This window comes from Schistocerca cancellata, chromosome 1 (assembly GCF_023864275.1).
Source record: "Schistocerca cancellata isolate TAMUIC-IGC-003103 chromosome 1, iqSchCanc2.1, whole genome shotgun sequence".
Lineage (NCBI taxonomy): Eukaryota > Metazoa > Arthropoda > Insecta > Orthoptera > Acrididae > Schistocerca > Schistocerca cancellata.
The window spans coordinates 2,442,708-2,461,484 of NC_064626.1; positions in this window are offsets into that span (position 1 = coordinate 2,442,708).

Genomic DNA, 18,777 nt, shown 5'->3' on the forward strand with positions numbered 1-18,777 from the left:
CGTCCTCCAGCAGACTTGACTTCATGGGTCTATTGCTGCCTCGGGCACCTTATGGCCGTTCTGCTGTGAGTCAAAGATTTTCGAATCGGACGAAAAACTGATAGTGAATTGTAACGTTCAGGGCCACCTAATGACGATGGATCACTCAAATTGCGTCCCGATTCAATACATCGTCCTCCAGCCGACTTGACTCCATGGGTCTATTGCTGCCTCGGGCACCTTATGGCCGTTCTGCTGTGAGTCTAGATTATCGAATGGGACGAAAAACTGATAGTGAATTGTAACGTTCAGGGCCTCCTAATGACGATGGATCACTCAAATTGCGTCCCGATTCAATACATCGTCCTCCAGCCGACTTGACTCCATGGGTCTATTGCTGCCTCGGGCACCTTATGGCCGTTCTGCTGTGAGTCTAGATTATCGAATGGGACGAAAAACTGATAGTGAATTGTAACGTTCAAGGCCTCCTAATGACGATGGATCACTCAAATTGCGTCCCGATTCAATACATCGTCCTCCAGCAGACTTGTCTCCATGGGTCTATTGCTGCCTCGGGCACCTTATGGCCGTTCTGCTGTGAGTCTAGATTATCGAATGGGCGAAAAACTGATAGTGAATTGTAACGTTCAGGGCCACCTAATGACGATGGATCACTCAAATTGCGTCCCGATTCAATACATCGTCCTCCAGCCGACTTGACTCCATGGGTCTATTGCTGCCTCGGGCTCCTTATGGCCGTTCTGCTGTGAGTCAAAAATTTTCGAATCGGACGAAAAACTGATAGTGATTTGTAACATTCAGGGCCACCTAATGACGATGGACCACACAAATTGCGTCCCGATTCAGTACATCGTCCACTAGCCGACTTGACTCCATGGGACTATTGCTGTCTCGGGCACCTTATGGCCGTTCTGCTGTGAGTCTAGATTATAGAATAGGATGAAAAACTGATAGTGAATTGTAACGTTCAGGGCCACCTAATGACGATGGATCACTCAAATTGCGTCCCGATTCAATACATCGTCCTCCACCAGACTTGTCTCCATGGGTCTATTGCTGCCTCGGGCACCTTATGGCAGGCCTGCTGAGACTTGACGATGGACCATGCAAATTGCGTCCCGATTCAATACATCGTCCTCCAGCCGAGTTGACTCCATGGGTCTATTGCTGCCTCTGGCACCTTATGGCCGTTCTGCTGTGAATCTAGATTATCGAATGGGCGAAAAACTGATAGTGAATTGTAACGTTCAGGGCCACCTAATGACGATGGATCACTCAAATTGCGTCCCGATTCAATACATCGTCCCCAGCCGACTTGTCTCCATGGGTCTATTGCTGCCTCGGGCACCTTAAGGCCGTTCTGCTGTGAGTCTAGATTATCGAATGGGACGAAAAACTGATAGTGAATTGTAACGTTCAGGGCCACCTAATGACGATGGATCACTCATATTGCGTCCTGATTCAATACATCGTCCTCCAGCAGACTTGACTTCATGGGTCTATTGCTGCCTCAGGCACCTTATGGCCGTTCTGCTGTGAGTCAAAGATTTTCGAATCGGACGAAAAACTGATAGTGAATTGTAACATTCAGGGCCACCTAATGACGATGGACCACGCAAATTGCGTCACGATTCAATACATCGTCCTCCAGCCGAGTTGACTCCATGGGTCTATTGCTGCCTCGGGCACGTTATGGCCGTTCTGCTGTGAATCTAGATTATGTAATGGGACGAAAAACTGATAGTGAATTGTAACGTTCAGGGCCACCTAATGACGATGGATCACTCAAATTGCGTCCCGATTCAATACATCGTCCTCCAGCAGACTTGTCTCCATGGGTCTATTGCTGCCTCGGGCACCTTATGGCCGTTCTGCTGTGAGTCTAGATTATCGAATGGGACGAAAAACTGATAGTGAATTGTAACGTTCAGGGCCTCCTAATGACGATGGATCACTCAAATTGCGTCCCGATTCAATACATCGTCCTCCAGCAGACTTGTCTCCATGGGTCTATTGCTGCCTCGGGCACCTTATGGCCGTTCTGCTGTGAGTCTAGATTATCGAATGGGACGAAAAACTGATAGTGAATTGTAACGTTCAGGGCCACCTAATGACGATGGATCACTCAAATTGCGTCCCGATTCAATACATCGTCCTCCAGCCGACTTGACTCCATGGGTCTATTGCTGCCTCGGGCACCTTATGGCCGTTCTGCTGTGAGTCTAGATTATCGAATGGGACGAAAAACTGATAGTGAATTGTAACGTTCAGGGCCTCCTAATGACGATGGATCACTCAAATTGCGTCCCGATTCAATACATCGTCCTCCAGCCGACTTGACTCCATGGGTCTATTGCTGCCTCGGGCTCCTTATGGCCGTTCTGCTGTGAGTCAAAAATTTTCGAATCGGACGAAAAACTGATAGTGATTTGTAACATTCAGGGCCACCTAATGACGATGGACCACACAAATTGCGTCCCGATTCAGTACATCGTCCACTAGCCGACTTGACTCCATGGGACTATTGCTGTCTCGGGCACCTTATGGCCGTTCTGCTGTGAGTCTAGATTATAGAATAGGATGAAAAACTGATAGTGAATTGTAACGTTCAGGGCAACCTAATGACGATGGATCACTCAAATTGCGTCCCGATTCAATACATCGTCCTCCAGCAGACTTGTCTCCATGGGTCTATTGCTGCCTCGGGCACCTTATGGCAGGCCTGCTGAGACTCAAAGATTTTCGAATCGGACGAAAAACTGATAGTGAATTGTAACGTTCAGGGCCTCCTAATGACGATGGATCACTCAAATTGCGTCCCGATTCAATACATCGTCCTCCAGCAGACCTGTCTCCATGGGTCTATTGCTGCCTCGGGCACCTTATGGCCGTTCTGCTGTGAGTCAAAGATTTTCGAATCGGACGAAAAACTGATAGTGAATTGTAACATTCAGGGCCACCTAATAACGATGGATCACTCAAATTGCGTCCCGATTCAATACATCGTCCTCCAGCAGACTTGTCTCCATGGGTCTATTGCTGCCTCGGGCACCTTATGGCAGGCCTGCTGTGACTCATAGATTTTCGAATCGGACGAAAAACTGATAGTGAATTGTAACTTTCAGGGCCTCCTAATGGCGATGGATCACTCAAATTGCGTCCCGATTCAATACATCGTCCTCCAGCAGACTTGTCTCCATGGGTCGATTGCTGCCTCGGGCACCTAATATCCGTTCTGCTGTGAGTCAAAGATTTTCGAATCGGACGAAAAACTGATAGTGAATTGTAACATTCAGGGCCACCTAATGACGATGGACCATGCAAATTGCGTCCCGATTCAATACATCGTCCTCCAGCCGAGTTGACTCCATGGGTCTATTGCTGCCTCTGGCACCTTATGGCCGTTCTGCTGTGAATCTAGATTATCGAATGGGCGAAAAACTGATAGTGAATTGTAACGTTCAGGGCCACCTAATGACGATGGATCACTCAAATTGCGTCCCGATTCAATACATCGTCCTCCAGCAGACTTGTCTCCATGGGTCTATTGCTGCCTCGGGCACCTTATGGCCGTTCTGCTGTGTGTCAAAGATTTTCGAATCGGACGAAAAACTGATAGTGAATTGTAACATTCAGGGCCACCTAATGACGATGGACCACACAAATTGCGTCCCGATTCAATACATCGTCCTCCAGCAGACTTGTCTCCATGGGTCGATTGCTGCCTCGGGCAACTAATATCCGTTCTGCTGTATGTCAAAGATTTTCGAATCGGACGAAAAACTGATAGTGAATTGTAACATTCAGGGCCACCTAATGACGATGGACCACGCAAATTGCGTCACGATTCAATACATCGTCCTCCAGCCGAGTTGACTCCATGGGTCTATTGCTGCCTCGGGCACGTTATGGCCGTTCTGCTGTGAATCTAGATTATGTAATGGGACGAAAAACTGTTAGTGAATTGTAACGTTCAGGGCCACCTAATGACGATGGATCACTCAAATTGCGTCCCGATTCAATACATCGTCCCCAGCCGACTTGTCTCCATGGGTCTATTGCTGCCTCGGGCACCTTATGGCCGTTCTGCTGTGAGTCTAGATTATCGAATGGGACGAAAAACTGATAGTGAATTGTAACGTTCAGGGCCACCTAATGACGATGGATCACTCAAATTGCGTCCCGATTCAATACATCGTCCTCCAGCAGACTTGACTTCATGGGTCTATTGCTGCCTCAGGCACCTTATGGCCGTTCTGCTGTGAGTCAAAGATTTTCGAATCGGACGAAAAACTGATAGTGAATTGTAACTTTCAGGGCCACCTAATGACGATGGATCACTCAAATTGCGTCCCAAATCAATACATCGTCCTCCAGCAGACTTGTCTCCATGGGTCGATTGCTGCCTCGGGCACCTTATGGCCGTTCTGCTGTGAGTCTAGATTATCGAATGGGACGAAAAACTGATAGGGAATTGTAACGTTCAGGGCCTCCTAATGACGATGGATCACTCAAATTGCGTCCCGATTCAATACATCGTCCTCCAGCCGACTTGACTCCATGGGTCTATTGCTGCCTCGGGCACCTTATGGCCGTTCTGCTGTGAGACTAGATTATCGAATGGGACGAAAAACTGATATTGAATTGCAACGTTCAGGGCCTCCTAATGACGATGGATCACTCAAATTGCGTCCCGATTCAATACATCGTCCTCCAGCAGACTTGTCTCCATGGGTCGATTGCTGCCTCGGGCACCTTATGGCCGTTCTGCTGTGAGTCAAAGATTTTCGAATCGGACGAAATACTGATAGTGATTTGTAACATTCAGGGCCACCTAATGACGATGGACCACACAAATTGCGTCCCGATTCAGTACATCGTCCACTAGCCGACTTGACTCCATGGGACTATTGCTGTCTCGGGCACCTTATGGCCGTTCTGCTGTGAGTGTAGATTATAGAATGGGATGAAAAACTGATAGTGAATTGTAACGTTCAGGGCCACCTAATGACGATGGATCACTCAAATTGCGTCCCGATTCAATACATCGTCCTCCAGGAGACTTGTCTCCATGGGTCTATTGCTGCCTCGGGCACCTTATGGCAGGCCTGCTGTGAATCAAAGATTTTCGAATCGGACGAAAAACTGATAGTGAATTGTAACGTTCAGGGCCTCCTAATGACGATGGAACACTCAAATTCCGTCCCGATTCAATACATCGTCCTCCAGCAGACTTGCCTCCATGCGTCTATTGCTGCCTCGGGCACCTTATGGCCGTTCTGCTGTGAGTCAAAGATTTTCGAATCGGACGAAAAACTGATAGTGAATTGTAACGTTCAGGGCCACCTAATGACGATGGATCACTCAAATTGCGTCCCGATTCAATACATCGTCCTCCAGCCGACTTGACTGCATGGGTCTATTGCTGCCTCGGGCACCTTATGGCCGTTCTGCTGTGAGTCTAGATTATCGAATGGGACGAAAAACTGATAGTGAATTGTAACGTTCAGGGCCACCTAATGACGATGGATCACTCAAATTGCGTCCCGATTCAATACATCGTCTTCCAGGCTACTTGACTCAATGGGTCTATTGCTGCCTCGGGCACCTTATGGCCGTTCTGCTGTGAGTCTAGATTATCGAATGGGACGAAAAACTGATAGTGAATTGTAACGTTCAGGGCCTCCTAATGACGATGGATCACTCAAATTGCGTCCCGATTCAATACATCGTCCTCCAGCAGACTTGTCTCCATGGGTCTATTGCTGCCTCGGGCACCTTATGGCCGTTCTGCTGTGAGTCTAGATTATCGAATGGGACGAAAAACTGATAAAGAATTGTAACGTTCAGGGCCACCTAATGACGATGGATCACTCAAATTGCGTCCCGATTCAATACATCGTCCTCCAGCCGACTTGACTCCATGGGTCTATTGCTGCCTCGGGCACCTTATGGCCGTTCTCTGTGAGTCTAGATTATCGAATGGGACGAAAAACTGATAGTGAATTGTAACGTTCAGGGCCTCCTAATGACGATGCTTCACTCAAATTGCGTCCCGATTCAATACAACGTCCTCCAGCAGACTTGTCTCCATGGGTCGATTGCTGCGTCGGGCACCTTATGGCCGTTCTGCTGTGAGTCAAAGATTTTCGAATCGGACGAAAAACTGATAGTGATTTGTAACATTCAGGGCCACCTAATGACGATGGACCACACAAATTGCGTCCCGATTCAGTACATCGTCCACTAGCCGACTTGACTCAATGGGACTATTGCTGTCTCGGGCACCTTATGGCCGTTCTGCTGTGAGTCTAGATTATAGAATGGGATGAAAAACTGATAGTGAATTGTAACGTTCAGGGCCACCTAATGACGATGGATAACTCAAATTGCGTCCCGATTCAATAAATCGTCCTCCAGCAGACTTGTCTCCATGGGTCTATTGCTGCCTCGGGCACCTTATGGCAGGCCTGCTGTGACTCAAAGATTTTCGAATCGGACGAAAAACTGATAGTGAATTGTAACGTTCAGGGCCTCCTAATGACGATGGATCACTCAAATTGCGTCCCGATTCAATACATCGTCCCCAGCCGACTTGTCTCCATGGGTCTATTGCTGCCTCGGGCACCTTATGGCCGTTATGCTGTGAGTCTAGATTATCGAATGGGACGAAAAACTGATAGTGAATTGTAACGTTCAGGGCCACCTAATGACGATGGATCACTCAAATTACGTCCTGATTCAATACATCGTCCTCCAGCAGACTTGACTTCATGGGTCTATTGCTGCCTCGGGCACCTTATGGCCGTTCTGCTGTGAGTCAAAGATTTTCGAATCGGACGAAAAACTGATAGTGAATTGTAACGTTCAGGGCCACCTAATGACGATGGATCACTCAAATTGCGTCCCGATTCAATACATCGTCCTCCAGCCGACTTGACTCCATGGGTCTATTGCTGCCTCGGGCACCTTATGGCCGTTCTGCTGTGAGTCTAGATTATCGAATGGGACAAAAAACTGATAGTGAATTGTAACGTTCAGGGCCTCCTAATGACGATGGATCACTCAAATTGCGTCCCGATTCAATACATCGTCCTCCAGCAGACTTGTCTCCATGGGTCTATTGCTGCCTCGGGCACCTTATGGCCGTTCTGCTGTGAGTCTAGATTATCGAATGGGACGAAAAACTGATAGTGAATTGTAACGTTCAGGGCCACCTAATGACTATGGATCACTCAAATTGCGTCCCGATTCAATACATCGTCCTCCAGCCGACTTGACTCCATGGGTCTATTGCTGCCTCGGGCACCTTATGGCCGTTCTGCTGTGAGTCTAGATTATCGAATGGGACGAAAAACTGATAGTGAATTGTAACGTTCAGGGCCTCCTAATGACGATGGATCACTCAAATTGCGTCCCGATTCAATACATCGTCCTCCAGCCGACTTGACTCCAAGGGTCTATTGCTGCTTCGGGCACCTTATGGCCGTTCTGCTGTGAGTCTAGATTATCGAATGGGACGAAAAACTGATAGTGAATTGTAACGTTCAGGGCCTCCTAATGACGATGGATCACTCAAATTGCGTCCCGATTCAATACATCGTCCTCCAGGCGATTTGACTCCATGGGTCTATTCTGCCTCGGGCACCTTATGGCCGTTCTGCTGTGAGTCTAGATTATCGAATGGGACGAAAAACTGATAGTGAATTGTAACGTTCAGGGCCTCCTAATGACGATGGATCACTCAAATTGCGTCCCGATTCAATACATCGTCCTCCAGCAGACTTGTCTCCATGGGTCTATTGCTGCCTCGGGCACCTTATGGCCGTTCTTTTGTGAGTCAAAGATTTTCGAATCGGACGAAAAACTGATAGTGAATTGTAACATTCAGGGCCACCTAATGACGATGGATCACTCAAATTGAGTCCCGATTCAATACATCGTCCTCCAGCAGACTTGTCTCCATGGGTCTATTGCCGCCTCGGGCACCTTATGGCAGGCCTGCTGTGACTCAAAGATTTTCGAATCGGACGAAAAACTGATAGTGAATTGTAACATTCAGGGCCACCTAATGACGATGGACCATGCAAATTGCGTCCCGATTCAATACATCGTCCTCCAGCCGAGTTGACTCCATGGGACTATTGCTGCCTCTGGCACCTTATGACCATTCTGCTGTGAATCTAGATTATCGAATGGGACGAAAAACTGATAGTGAATTGTAACGTTCAGGGCCACCTAATGACGATGGATCACTCAAATTGCGTCCCGATTCAATACATCGTCCCCAGCCGACTTGTCTCCATGGGTCTATTGCTGCCTCGGGCACCTTAAGGCCGTTCTGCTGTGAGTCTAGATTATCGAATGGGACGAAAAACTGATAGTGAATTGTAACGTTCAGGGCCACCTAATGACGATGGATCACGCAAATTGCGTCCTGATTCAATACATCGTCCTCCAGCAGACTTGACTTCATGGGTCTATTGCTGCCTCAGGCACCTTATGGCCGTTCTGCTGTGAGTCAAAGATTTTCGAATCGGACGAAAAACTGATAGTGAATTGTAACGTTCAGGGCCACCTAATGACGATGGATCACTCAAATTGCGTCCCGATTCAATACATCGTCCTCCAGCCGACTTGACTCCATGGGTCTATTGCTGCCTCGGGCACCTTATGGCCGTTCTGCTGTGAGTCTAGATTATCGAATGGGACAAAAAACTGATAGTGAATTGTAACGTTCAGGGCCTCCTAATGACGATGGATCACTCAAATTGCGTCCCGATTCAATACATCGTCCTCCAGCAGACTTGTCTCCATGGGTCTATTGCTGCCTCGGGCACCTTATGGCCGTTCTGCTGTGAGTCTAGATTATCGAATGGGACGAAAAACTGATAGTGAATTGTAACGTTCAGGGCCTCCTAATGACGATGGATCACTCAAATTGCGTCCCGATTCAATACATCGTCCTCCAGCCGACTTGACTCCAAGGGTCTATTGCTGCTTCGGGCACCTTATGGCTGTTCTGCTGTGAGTCTAGATTATCGAATGGGACGAAAAACTGATAGTGAATTGTAACGTTCAGGGCCTCCTAATGACGATGGATCACTCAAATTGCGTCCCGATTCAATACATCGTCCTCCAGCAGACTTGTCTCCATGGGTCTATTGCTGCCTCGGGCACCTTATGGCCGTTCTGCTGTGAGTCTAGATTATCGAATGGGACGAAAAACTGATAGTGAATTGTAACGTTCAGGGCCACCTAATGACGATGGATCACTCAAATTGCGTCCCGATTCAATACATCGTCCTCCAGGCGATTTGACTCCATGGGTCTATTCTGCCTCGGGCACCTTATGGCCGTTCTGCTGTGAGTCTAGATTATCGAATGGGACGAAAAACTGATAGTGAATTGTAACGTTCAGGGCCTCCTAATGACGATGGATCACTCAAATTGCGTCCCGATTCAATACATCGTCCTCCAGCCGACTTGACTCCATGGGTCTATTGCTGCCTCGGGCACCTTATGGCCGTTCTGCTGTGAGTCTAGATTATAGAATAGGATGAAAAACTGATAGTGAATTGTAACGTTCAGGGCCACCTAATGACGATGGATCACTCAAATTGCGTCCCGATTCAATACATCGTCCTCCAGCAGACTTGTTTCCATGGGTCGATTGCTGCCTCGGGCACCTTATGGCAGGCCTGCTGAGACTCAAAGATTTTCGAATCGGACGAAAAACTGATAGTGAATTGTAACATTCAGGGCCACCTAATGACGATGGACCATGCAAATTGCGTCCCGATTCAATACATCGTCCTCCAGCCGAGTTGACTCCATGGGACTATTGCTGCCTCTGGCACCTTATGACCATTCTGCTGTGAATCTAGATTATCGAATGGGACGAAAAACTGATAGTGAATTGTAACGTTCAGGGCCACCTAATGACGATGGATCACTCAAATTGCGTCCCGATTCAATACATCGTCCCCAGCCGACTTGTCTCCATGGGTCTATTGCTGCCTCGGGCACCTTAAGGCCGTTCTGCTGTGAGTCTAGATTATCGAATGGGACGAAAAACTGATAGTGAATTGTAACGTTCAGGGCCACCTAATGACGATGGATCACGCAAATTGCGTCCTGATTCAATACATCGTCCTCCAGCAGACTTGACTTCATGGGTCTATTGCTGCCTCAGGCACCTTATGGCCGTTCTGCTGTGAGTCAAAGATTTTCGAATCGGACGAAAAACTGATAGTGAATTGTAACGTTCAGGGCCACCTAATGACGATGGATCACTCAAATTGCGTCCCGATTCAATACATCGTCCTCCAGCCGACTTGACTCCATGGGTCTATTGCTGCCTCGGGCACCTTATGGCCGTTCTGCTGTGAGTCTAGATTATCGAATGGAACAAAAAACTGATAGTGAATTGTAACGTTCAGGGCCTCCTAATGACGATGGATCACTCAAATTGCGTCCCGATTCAATACATCGTCCTCCAGCAGACTTGTCTCCATGGGTCTATTGCTGCCTCGGGCACCTTATGGCCGTTCTGCTGTGAGTCTAGATTATCGAATGGGACGAAAAACTGATAGTGAATTGTAACGTTCAGGGCCTCCTAATGACGATGGATCACTCAAATTGCGTCCCGATTCAATACATCGTCCTCCAGCCGACTTGACTCCAAGGGTCTATTGCTGCTTCGGGCACCTTATGGCTGTTCTGCTGTGAGTCTAGATTATCGAATGGGACGAAAAACTGATAGTGAATTGTAACGTTCAGGGCCTCCTAATGACGATGGATCACTCAAATTGCGTCCCGATTCAATACATCGTCCTCCAGCAGACTTGTCTCCATGGGTCTATTGCTGCCTCGGGCACCTTATGGCCGTTCTGCTGTGAGTCTAGATTATCGAATGGGACGAAAAACTGATAGTGAATTGTAACGTTCTGGGGCCACCTAATGACGATGGATCACTCAAATTGCGTCCCGATTCAATACATCGTCCTCCAGCCGACTTGACTCCATGGGTCTATTGCTGCCTCGGGCACCTTATGGCCGTTCTGCTGTGAGTCAAAAATTTTCGATTCGGACGAAAAACTGATAGTGATTTGTAACATTCAGGGCCACCTAATGACGATGGACCACACAAATTGCGTCCCGATTCAGTACATCGTCCACTAGCCGACTTGACTCCATGGGACTATTGCTGTCTCGGGCACCTTATGGCCGTTCTGCTGTGAGTCTAGATTATAGAATAGGATGAAAAACTGATAGTGAATTGTAACGTTCAGGGCCACCTAATGACGATGGATCACTCAAATTGCGTCCCGATTCAATACATCGTCCTCCAGCAGACTTGTCTCCATGGGTCTATTGCTGCCTCGGGCACCTTATGGCAGGCCTGCTGAGACTCAAATATTTTCGAATCGGACGAAAAACTGATAGTGAATTGTAACGTTCAGGGCCTCCTAATGACGATGGATCACTCAAATTGCGTCCCGATTCAATACATCGTCCTCCAGCAGACTTGTCTCCATGGGTCTATTGCTGCCTCGGGCACCTTATGGCAGGCCTGCTGAGACTCAAAGATTTTCGAATCGGACGAAAAACTGATAGTGAATTGTAACTTTCAGGGCCTCCTAATGGCGATGGATCACTCAAATTTCGTCCCGATTCAATACATCGTCCTCCAGCAGACTTGTCTCCATGGGTCGACTGCTGCCTCGGGCACCTAATATCCGTTCTGCTGTGAGTCAAAGATTTTCGAATCGGACGAAAAACTGATAGTGAATTGTAACTTTCAGGGCCACCTAATGTCGATGGATCACTCAAATTGCGTCCCGATTCAATACATCGTCCTCCAGCAGACTTGTCTCCATGGGTCGATTGCTGCCTCGGGCACCTTATGGCCGTTCTGCTGTGAGTCAAAGATTTTCGAATCGGACGAAAAACTGATAGTGATTTGTAACATTCAGGGCCACCTAATGACGATGGACCACACAAATTGCGTCCCGATTCAATACATCGTCCTCCAGCCGACTTGACTCCATGGGTCTATTGGTGCCTCGGGCACCTTATGGCCGTTCTGCTGTGAGTCTAGATTATCGAATGGGACGAAAAACTGATAGTGAATTGTAACGTTCAGGACCACCTAATGACGTTGGATCACTCAAATTGCGTCCCGATTCAATACATCGTCCTCCAGCAGACTTGTCTCCATGGGTCTATTGCTGCCTCGGGCACCTTATGGCAGGACTGCTGTGACTCAAAGATTTTCGAATCGAACGAAAAACTGATAGTGAATTGTAACGTTCAGGGCCTCCTAATGACGATGGAACACACAAATTGCGTCCCGATTCAATACATCGTCCTCCAGCAGACTTGTCTCCATGGGTCTATTGCTGCCTCGAGCACCTTATGGCCGTTCTGCTGTGTTCAAAGATTTTCGAATCGGACGAAAAACTGATAGTGAATTGTAACAATCAGGGCCACCTAATGACGATGGATCACTCAAATTGCGTCCCGATTCAATACATCGTCCTCCAGCAGACTTGTCTCCATGGGTCGATTGCTGCCTCGGGCACCTAATATCCGTTCTGCTGTGAGTCAAAGATTATCGAATGGGACGAAAAACTGATAGTGAATTGTAACATTCAGGGCCACCTAATGACGATGGACCATGCAAATTGCGTCCCGATTCAATACATCGTCCTCCAGCCGAGTTGACTCCATGGGTCTATTGCTGCCTCTGGCACCTTATGACCGTTCTGCTGTGAATCTAGATTATCGAATGGGACGAAAAACTGATAGTGAATTGTAACGTTCAGGGCCACCTAATGACGATGGATCACTCAAATTGCGTCCCGATTCAATACATCGTCCCCAGCCGACTTGTCTCCATGGGTCTATTGCTGCCTCGGGCACCTTAAGGCCGTTCTGCTGTGAGTCTAGATTATCAAATGGGACGAAAAACTGATAGTGAATTGTAACGTTCAGGGCCTCCTAATGACGATGGAGCACTAAAATTGCGTCCCGATTCAATACATCGTCCTCCAGCAGACTTGACTTCATGGGTCTATTGCTGCCTCGGGCACCTTATGGCCGTTCTGCTGTGAGTCAAAGATTTTCGAATCGGACGAAAAACTGATAGTGAATTGTAACGTTCAGGGCCACCTAATGACGATGGATCACTCAAATTGCGTCCCGATTCAATACATCGTCCTCCAACCGACTTGACTCCATGGCTCTATTGCTGCCTCGGGCACCTTATGGCCGTTCTGCTGTGAGTCTAGATTATCGAATGAGACAAAAAACTGATAGTGAATTGTAACGTTCAGGGCCTCCTAATGACGATGGATCACTCAAATTGCGTCCCGATTCAATACATCGTCCTCCAGCAGACTTGTCTCCATGGGTCTATTGCTGCCTCGGGCACCTTATGGCCGTTCTGCTGTGAGTCTAGATTATCGAATGGGACGAAAAACTGATAGTGAATTGTAACGTTCAGGGCCACCTAATGACGATGGATCACTCAAATTGCGTCCCGATTCAATACATCGTCCTCCAGCCGACTTGACTCCATGGGTCTATTGCTGCCTCGGGCACCTTATGGCCGTTCTGCTGTGAGTCTAGATTATCGAATGGGACGAAAAACTGATAGTGAATTGTAACGTTCAGGGCCTCCTAATGACGATGGATCACTCAAATTGCGTCCCGATTCAATACATCGTCCTCCAGCCGACTTGACTCCATGGGTCTATTGCTGCCTCGGGCACCTTATGGCCGTTCTGCTGTGAGTCTAGATTATCGAATGGGACGAAAAACTGATAGTGAATTGTAACGTTCAAGGCCTCCTAATGACGATGGATCACTCAAATTGCGTCCCGATTCAATACATCGTCCTCCAGCAGACTTGTCTCCATGGGTCTATTGCTGCCTCGGGCACCTTATGGCCGTTCTGCTGTGAGTCTAGATTATCGAATGGGACGAAAAACTGATAGTGAATTGTAACGTTCAGGGCCACCTAATGACGATGGATCACTCAAATTGCGTCCCGATTCAATACATCGTCCTCCAGCCGACTTGACTCCATGGGTCTATTGCTGCCTCGGGCACCTTATGGCCGTTCTGCTGTGAGTCTAGATTATCGAATGGGACGAAAAACTGATAGTGAATTGTAACGTTCAGGGCCTCCTAATGACGATGGATCACTCAAATTGCGTCCCGATTCAATACATCGTCCTCCAGCCGACTTGACTCCATGGGTCTATTGCTGCCTCGGGCTCCTTATGGCCGTTCTGCTGTGAGTCAAAAATTTTCGAATCGGACGAAAAACTGATAGTGATTTGTAACATTCAGGGCCACCTAATGACGATGGACCACACAAATTGCGTCCCGATTCAGTACATCGTCCACTAGCCGACTTGACTCCATGGGACTATTGCTGTCTCGGGCACCTTATGGCCGTTCTGCTGTGAGTCTAGATTATAGAATAGGATGAAAAACTGATAGTGAATTGTAACGTTCAGGGCCACCTAATGACGATGGATCACTCAAATTGCGTCCCGATTCAATACATCGTCCTCCAGCAGACTTGTCTCCATGGGTCTATTGCTGCCTCGGGCACCTTATGGCAGGCCTGCTGAGACTTGACGATGGACCATGCAAATTGCGTCCCGATTCAATACATCGTCCTCCAGCCGAGTTGACTCCATGGGTCTATTGCTGCCTCTGGCACCTTATGGCCGTTCTGCTGTGAATCTAGATTATCGAATGGGCGAAAAACTGATAGTGAATTGTAACGTTCAGGGCCACCTAATGACGATGGATCACTCAAATTGCGTCCCGATTCAATACATCGTCCCCAGCCGACTTGTCTCCATGGGTCTATTGCTGCCTCGGGCACCTTAAGGCCGTTCTGCTGTGAGTCTAGATTATCGAATGGGACGAAAAACTGATAGTGAATTGTAACGTTCAGGGCCACCTAATGACGATGGATCACTCAAATTGCGTCCTGATTCAATACATCGTCCTCCAGCAGACTTGACTTCATGGGTCTATTGCTGCCTCAGGCACCTTATGGCCGTTCTGCTGTGAGTCAAAGATTTTCGAATCGGACGAAAAACTGATAGTGAATTGTAACTTTCAGGGCCACCTAATGACGATGGATCACTCAAATTGCGTCCCGATTCAATACATCGTCCTCCAGCAGACTTGTCTCCATGGGTCGATTGCTGCCTCGGGCACCTTATGGCCGTTCTGCTGTGAGTCAAAGATTTTCGAATCGGACGAAAAACTGATAGTGATTTGTAACATTCAGGGCCACCTAATGACGATGGACCACACAAATTGCGTCCCGATTCAATACATCGTCCTCCAGCCGACTTGACTCCATGGGTCTATTGCTGCCTCGGGCACCTTATGGCCGTTCTGCTGTGAGTCTAGATTATCGAATGGGACGAAAAACTGATAGTGAATTGTAACGTTCAGGACCACCTAATGACGTTGGATCACTCAAATTGCGTCCCGATTCAATACATCGTCCTCCAGCAGACTTGTCTCCATGGGTCTATTGCTGCCTCGGGCACCTTATGGCAGGACTGCTGTGACTCAAAGATTTTCGAATCGGACGAAAAACTGATAGTGAATTGTAACGTTCAGGGCCTCCTAATGACGATGGAACACACAAATTGCGTCCCGATTCAATACATCGTCCTCCAGCAGACTTGTCTCCATGGGTCTATTGCTGCCTCGGGCACCTTATGGCCGTTCTGCTGTGTGTCAAAGATTTTCGAATCGGACGAAAAACTGATAGTGAATTGTAACATTCAGGGCCACCTAATGACGATGGACCACACAAATTGCGTACCGATTCAATACATCGTCCTCCAGCAGACTTGTCTCCATGGGTCGATTGCTGCCTCGGGCACCTAATATCCGTTCTGCTGTATGTCAAAGATTTTCGAATCGGACGAAAAACTGATAGTGAATTGTAACATTCAGGGCCACCTAATGACGATGGACCACGCAAATTGCGTCACGATTCAATACATCGTCCTCCAGCCGAGTTGACTCCATGGGTCTATTGCTGCCTCGGGCACGTTATGGCCGTTCTGCTGTGAATCTAGATTATGTAATGGGACGAAAAACTGATAGTGAATTGTAACGTTCAGGGCCACCTAATGACGATGGATCACTCAAATTGCGTCCCGATTCAATACATCGTCCTCCAGCAGACTTGTCTCCATGGGTCTATTGCTGCCTCGGGCACCTTATGGCCGTTCTGCTGTGAGTCTAGATTATCGAATGGGACGAAAAACTGATAGTGAATTGTAACGTTCAGGGCCTCCTAATGACGATGGATCACTCAAATTGCGTCCCGATTCAATACATCGTCCTCCAGCAGACTTGTCTCCATGGGTCTATTGCTGCCTCGGGCACCTTATGGCCGTTCTGCTGTGAGTCTAGATTATCGAATGGGACGAAAAACTGATAGTGAATTGTAACGTTCAGGGCCACCTAATGACGATGGATCACTCAAATTGCGTCCTGATTCAATACATCGTCATCCAGCAGACTTGACATCATGGGTCTATTGCTACCTCGGGCACCTTATGGCCGTTCTGCTGTGAGTCTAGATTATCGAATGGGACGAAAAACTGATAAAGAATTGTAACGTTCAGGGCCACCTAATGACGATGGATCACTCAAATTGCGTCCCGATTCAATACATCGTCCTCCAGCCGACTTGACTCCATGGGTCTATTGCTGCCTCGGGCACCTTATGGCCGTTCTGCTGTGAGTCTAGATTATCGAATGGGACGAAAAACTGATAGTGAATTGTAACGTTCAGGGCCTCCTAATGACGATGGATCACTCAAATTGCGTCCCGATTCAATACATCGTCCTCCAGCCGACTTGACTCCATGGGTCTATTGCTGCCTCGGGCTCCTTATGGCCGTTCTGCTGTGAGTCAAAAATTTTCGAATCGGACGAAAAACTGATAGTGATTTGTAACATTCAGGGCCACCTAATGACGATGGACCACACAAATTGCGTCCCGATTCAGTACATCGTCCACTAGCCGACTTGACTCCATGGGACTATTGCTGTCTCGGGCACCTTATGGCCGTTCTGCTGTGAGTCTAGATTATAGAATAGGATGAAAAACTGATAGTGAATTGTAACGTTCAGGGCAACCTAATGACGATGGATCACTCAAATTGCGTCCCGATTCAATACATCGTCCTCCAGCAGACTTGTCTCCATGGGTCTATTGCTGCCTCGGGCACCTTATGGCAGGCCTGCTGAGACTCAAAGATTTTCGAATCGGACGAAAAACTGATAGTGAATTGTAACGTTCAGGGCCTCCTAATGACGATGGATCACTCAAATTGCGTCCCGATTCAATACATCGTCCTCCAGCAGACCTGTCTCCATGGGTCTATTGCTGCCTCGGGCACCTTATGGCCGTTCTGCTGTGAGTCAAAGATTTTCGAATCGGACGAAAAACTGATAGTGAATTGTAACATTCAGGGCCACCTAATAACGATGGATCACTCAAATTGCGTCCCGATTCAATACATCGTCCTCCAGCAGACTTGTCTCCATGGGTCTATTGCTGCCTCGGGCACCTTATGGCAGGCCTGCTGTGACTCATAGATTTTCGAATCGGACGAAAAACTGATAGTGAATTGTAACTTTCAGGGCCTCCTAATGGCGATGGATCACTCAAATTGCGTCCCGATTCAATACATCGTCCTCCAGCAGACTTGTCTCCATGGGTCGATTGCTGCCTCGGGCACCTAATATCCGTTCTGCTGTGAGTCAAAGATTTTCGAATCGGACGAAAAACTGATAGTGAATTGTAACATTCAGGGCCACCTAATGACGATGGACCATGCAAATTGCGTCCCGATTCAATACATCGTCCTCCAGCCGAGTTGACTCCATGGGTCTATTGCTGCCTCTGGCACCTTATGGCCGTTCTGCTGTGAATCTAGATTATCGAATGGGCGAAAAACTGATAGTGAATTGTAACGTTCAGGGCCACCTAATGACGATGGATCACTCAAATTGCGTCCCGATTCAATACATCGTCCTCCAGCAGACTTGTCTCCATGGGTCTATTGCTGCCTCGGGCACCTTAAGGCCGTTCTGCTGCGAGTCTAGATTATCGAATGGGACGAAAAACTGATAGTGAATTGTAACGTTCAGGGCCACCTAATGACGATGGATCACTCAAATTGCGTCCTGATTCAATACATCGTCCTCCAGCAGACTTGACTTCATGGGTCTATTGCTGCCTCAGGCACCTTATGGCCGTTCTGCTGTGAGTCAAAGATTTTCGAATCGGACGAAAAACTGATAGTGAATTGTAACTTTCAGGGCCACCTAATGACGATGGATCACTCAAATTGCGTCCCGATTCAATACATCGTCCTCCAGCAGACTTGTCTCCATGGGTCGATTGCTGCCTCGGGCACCTTATGGCCGTTCTGCTGTGAGTCAAAGATTTTCGAATCGGACGAAAAACTGATAGTGATTTGTAACATTCAGGGCCACCTAATGACGATGGACCACACAAATTGCGTCCCGATTCAATACATCGTCCTCCAGCCGACTTGACTCCATGGGTGTATTGCTGCCTCGGGCACCTTATGGCAGGACTGCTGTGACTCAAAGATTTTCGAATCGGACGAAAAACTGATAGTGAATTGTAACGTTCAGGGCCTCCTAATGACGATGGAACACACAAATTGCGTCCCGATTCAA